The sequence below is a fragment of the Lutjanus erythropterus genome, chromosome 1, assembly GCF_056507025.1.
Source record: "Lutjanus erythropterus isolate fLutEry1 chromosome 1, fLutEry1.hap2, whole genome shotgun sequence".
NCBI classification, from domain to species: domain Eukaryota; kingdom Metazoa; phylum Chordata; class Actinopteri; order Lutjaniformes; family Lutjanidae; genus Lutjanus; species Lutjanus erythropterus.
Genome location: NC_139317.1, coordinates 9,505,229 through 9,511,081, shown reverse-complemented (window position 1 = coordinate 9,511,081; position 5,853 = coordinate 9,505,229).

The window sequence follows — 5,853 nt, the reverse complement described above, 5'->3', positions numbered from 1 at the left end:
TGTTCTTTTTGTGACCTTTCAATGAGTTGTAGACCTATCGTTATTCATTATTGGGATTCTTGTTTACCATGCTCCACTATATTTTATCATTCTTTGTTTTATTTGTATCAGCATGAGAGCTGCTAGGTTTTGGCCAAGAATAGAGCTTGAGTATTCTGAATACAGCAGTGTTTCCCAAACATTATTTCGGGGGGCCTACTTTTTAAATATGACAAATTGTTGCAACCCTATTTCATAAAAGGACCTATCAATAAATCTTGGGAAGATTTAATTTGTGCTGCAGTGACTGCTACTGACCATTTTTACAGCCGTTTCCACATCACCTTATATTATCTTCCCTCTTATTGAAAACATATACACGTTAAATATTTTATAAGTGAGGAATAAATGGATTTAGGCCATCTCAATTTGAAGTTGATGTCTGTCCATATTTGGTTTTAGATACATTACATTAATGGGAATGGGAATGGGAAGCCTTAATTGCAATTACAGTAACTTAACAAGTTGTTGTCAACTGTAGTAGCGTTATCTTAACTTCACCTGTCTCTTCAAGCAGAGCAGAGGACAGAAACTAGCTTGACCATAAAATATAGCAGAATGCAAAGAAGTTTCTTACGTTGAGCAGAATTGAAACGAGCGTACATAAATTAGGTAAATAAAATGATTAAAATTGTGTTTATTTCAGTGGAGCAAAGAGTCCTCTTGGTTGGTTTGGTGTCCGATTCTTTTTTACATATGCCATCATTATAAAGTGTAGCGACTTGCTCAAGACCCATTATAGTGCACAGGAGCGAGAAAAAGCCCCTTTTATTTACCTTATTGTGCACATCAATGACTGTATGTGTCCTGTAAACAGCAGTGTGTTCATCTCACGTGGTGGTCAGTGAGACACAGAACTATCACTCATTGTTTCACCTGCAGACTTCATGGATGAGCAATTCAGATGAAGCCTGGTGGCAAAATGTATCATGATAATCATTGTTTTGTTATACTGCAGTAGATGTAGATGCAGTAGGGTAAGTTTTTTTTTTAATGTACAGTGGAAGACCTTGTGTGCCTAAAATTCCCCAAACAGGCAACCTCTGTGCTGTCCTGGTGGATCAGATCTGCTTACAACCCTTATTGCTTGTTACTTACCATCTATTTTATCTCTTGTATCTGTGAACAATTTAATGAAGCAGAAAAACTAAAAGACTGTCTTTGAAAAAAATGCCAGTGGGCTGTAAGAGCATGGTGGTCCCCAGGGGGAGATATTGGAAAATCTGCTTGGAGAACTAATTTCTGGTGACTTTACTTTGTTATTTGTAGCAGTAGCATGCCGTACTGTTTACAAAAGAAGTGCAGCAGTGTCTTCAAAGTCCACATTTCAAAAACAGGACCTTGAAAGCAAAGTGAAACAGTGGGTTATGCCACCAAGAGTGCCTTAAAAGAACAGAGCAAACAATAGCAACATTTCATTCTTTATCTTGATCAGTATCTCATATCAGTTGATTATATAATAATATAGATATATATGTTGGATGAATGACTGGAATACATCTTCAGCTGAGATTTAATGTTGAGCAGATGAACGTGACTTATGTTAGTGGGGATCCTCTTAAACTGTGTTCCCACTGCACTAATTTTTCCCAGGGATTAGGAATCCTTGGAGGAACTTGGTGCATTTCCACCACAGGGACCAGGGTCTACATTTAGTTCTGTGGACATTACTATAACCCCCCCCACCCCCCTCAATTTTTTAAAAATGATGGATGAAAGAACAGAGGAAAGCATACAAGAGATCATCATTGACTGTGATCATTGTTGTATAGTCCTGTGCAAAAAATGTCATTTTAAAACGGCTGTTGCTTTAGACTGCAGTGGAAAACACAGACGATGGGCTGAAGGAACCCTTTAGTTTCTTGCAAAGTGGTGGCTGAACCTGGCACATGCTAGCATTACGCCAGCTGCGGGCTAGCATTACACTAGTCCCATGCTAGCATTATACTAGCCACACGCAGTCTAACCTGACATCATGCAAACTAATCTGGTCTGTGTTGCTGCACTCTCTCTGCTTTTAAGCTCCGGGCCAGATTAGTCTGATTTCTAACCCATGAAACTGTCTTTTACGTGACACTGCATGTCTTGACCAGAACAACCGGGAAGAAGAAATCTAGTATTTCCATGCAACCTTCTTGCCCAAATAAAGGATAAATAAATAGATTAGTAGTGACTGACTGTAGCTGCTGCCAATCACTGCAGTTTCTGCTGCCAATCACTGCAGCTGCTGCCAATCACTGCAGCTGTAAATTGGGGAGATGCAGCACTTGAACAGAGCACAGGAAGAAACACAAAACTGTGGCATGGAAAAGTTGTTCCTGAGACTAAGACTTCTGTGTACTTTGGGTGGAAACGCAGCCTTTGTTGTTTTTCTTTAAATACCTGAGAATATGAAAATTAAGTGTTTTTCAGTAATAATGTCTTTACATTGTTTAGGCGTGCAACAATAATTACTTTATTGACTCTGAGGTCAGCAAAAATAATTGAGGTCATGTTCATAAAACTCCCAGTTTTACCCGTTGTGTTTACATGTTTGTTTACCAAATGTCACCAACGTTTTATCCAACATGATGCCAGAAGAAACAGCAGGATTTCCCCTTCCATTGTAATAGCATAATTTATAATAGAATAAAGGGTGTAATGATACATTGATCTGGATCAATATATCTATTCAGTGTTCAAAGATCTAATATGATCTATGCCAAATAAAAATATAGATCTTTATTATCATCTTTAAGATGCACCTTTATTTTGAAATTCCCATGGCATATCTGTGTCATAAATGGCTGCAAGTGTTCAGTCATGAAGTTGCTGAATTATAATTTAATTAATATAATAATAATTTAATTGCAGACTTTTTGATTTGCACCCCTAGTGCCTAAGTGTTTTTTCAGTGTCTAACTCTAACCAATACTTAGACATGTTTTGCTGTCATTTCTGGTTGCTCTGCTTCTTTTCTCTCATTGTCTACTGGTCAAAATAAAACGTCACTGCCCTTTGAAAGGGTAAACTTGCATTGTTACATTATCATTATATCAGTGGCATAAAATTGTCTTAAAATGACAATAATATCTTTTATTGCAATTATTTCTGGGACTATATAATGTCCAACGAAATAGTTGCTGCGACAGGTGTAACACTGTTTACAGAATGTGGTTTTGTACTTGATTACTTATAATAAGATAAAGTTTGTAAGCTTTGATTCCCATTGTTCTAATGGTCTTGCCTTGTGTTTTAAACTGAGACTAGGATTCCTGCTTCTCTATAAGATTAATATGCAGTCCAATGAAAGATGACAGGTATCAAATGAAATGCAACGCGATGATATATGAAATAAATGCAGTGTGAAATTGAACAACTTCAAACAGAAATTACTGTAGTTGTTAATCAAGATAGATTTAAAGAACCATAACAGTGTCTTTGAATGTCTGTTTAAATTGCTTAATTATAATTTACACTACTCTTAACTCTTCTCCAAAGCACACCAAAGTGTTTCACATTTCTTTTATGAGTTTTTCAAACCTCCCAGGTTTTATTTCTCTACAATATGAAAAACAATTTTTACGGTCTTGAAACTTGCTTGAGGCAATCCATCACGCTGAATGTCGGCTTTTCTTGTTGTCAAAGTTATGTTCTTGCTGTGTGATGATAAATCACTGCGGACATTTAAAATCAATATGCACTTGCAACTGCATCATTATGTAATGACAGTGAAGCTCTGACAACAATAAAGACAGATTTAAGGCAGCGTCATGCTGGACAAGAACCAGTATGTCTAATGTGTCATCTTACTACATTACAAGAAAAAAATCATAATTCAAACAAAAATTAACAGCTACTGATCTAATATGTCAACAGATCCATCTATATAACAACTGATCAAACTCTATCCACTGATGGATAGCTTGTTGAAAACTCTGAAAAAACAATCCCAACTCAAGGTCAATTAAATAGCTGCTCCAAACTACTGAATGTAACAATACATTCATCTCATGACAAATAACAAATTAAAGAGAATGTCTTTTAATTATTTTATTTTTTTTTTCTATCTCTGAGGTAGAGTAAACTGTGCAAAACAACCCATATGTCCTCTTCTTAAAAGTGCACCTGAAATTATATTTTATCTTGAATGACAAAAATAAATAAAAACTGGATTTTTAAAACAAATCCCACATCAATATAACTAAATAAATAATACAAATGATTAAAATCTCTTCAAATAAACAAACTAAGGCTTGCATGTGTTCTTAGTTTGCAGATCTGCTTGTCAGCGTGGATTGTCCTTTTAACAGTTTCTTTGCTCAGGCCGCGTTGACTTGAGCTTCTCTCTATGGTACCAGGTGACATGCTGCATCATGTAGGTTGTGCTACTTGTGTAGGTCCTCGCCCTCTTGCAGTATTTGCATGCAGTCTTAATCTTGTCTTTGATCTTCTTGCCCTCTTCATTTTTGAACACAGGGGGTCCTATCTTATGCTGATCTAAAGCACAAGTGGAAAGTGTGAAGCATAATGGATTTAATTTATTCAACGTGTGTCCAAATCCACTTTTGCCATCATGCATCAGGGGCACAGAGGTATCTTGCCCTGTCCTGCCCCTTTCACCACCAGTACACAGTGGAATACACCTATCAGATGTGCCTAAGTGCCCCCATTAATTCACTGGGGAGTTGTGAATGTTCGGACACTGGGAGGGGAACGGGAACGGGGAACGGGAACATGCAATAAGCTGACCAGAAAGTCAGCTTTCACCACCTTTAAGACGCAGGTGCAGCAGGTGCATAAGCAGCACTTACTAGCAGATTTACTGGGAGGAAACAAAGAGAGAACATTTTCAAAGCAAGGAGATGGATCTCCTGGTTTGAGGAGTTAAAGCACAAGAGCGTGCAATATATCATCCTCATTTCCTCCTCCAATCCTCACTCCTCTGCCCCGCTAACACTACTGTGGGTGTAGGAAACAGAATTTGAAAGTGTTTCTGAAGTTTGAAGTGCGCAAAATTACACACAGTATATCCAACCAGCTCTGTCAGAGGCACACATAACGTTTTCTCTCTGGGTCAGGCCGGTCTTGCGCAGTCTTATGCGCTCTGCTCTATAAGAATGGCATCGCGATTCATTTTTCATCTCATCCGATTTCAGTCATCACACATTTGTAGCGATTTTTAACTGTCTCACGATGCATCGTTACATCCCTACAAACTAGTATTTCAAAAGGTCTAAACTGTACTTGATTAACCTTCAAAGATGCAGTGAAATAACACTTGTTGAATCTATGTTAAACATCAGTTATCACTTAGTATATTTAAAATATATGTCAAAAAATGTTTATATATCAAAGTCCCTCTTTTTTCTGTCCTTGCAAAACATTTTTGATGACTGAACTTGAATTCAGGGATGTACAGATTAATGTATTTAATCAAAGGTGATTTGGGGCAACCAGCTAAACCCATCCATCAGCTTCACTTGACTGTTAACTCAAAGGTTGTTTAGCTGGCGGCATGATATTGCTGCAACTGTTGTTTCACTGTGACTTTGAGGCAACGCGAACAAGAAGTCCTGCTAGAGCGACAATATAGATTAACTCATCAAACAACTACTGAGCCTCATCATCAGAGCCATCTCCTTGACAACTAATTAAACCCCATCCACTGATTAATACTGCGTGATGTGATTGAAAGCTCCAGAAAAAAAAGTTTGTGAATGGAAGTGAGTTTCAGATTCTTTTGTGAATCTATGAGAAATGTGCAATTCAAGTGATCTGGAGTAAACAGACTAAAACTTCCAAAAATCATGAAGTCAGATTTTATTTATGTTA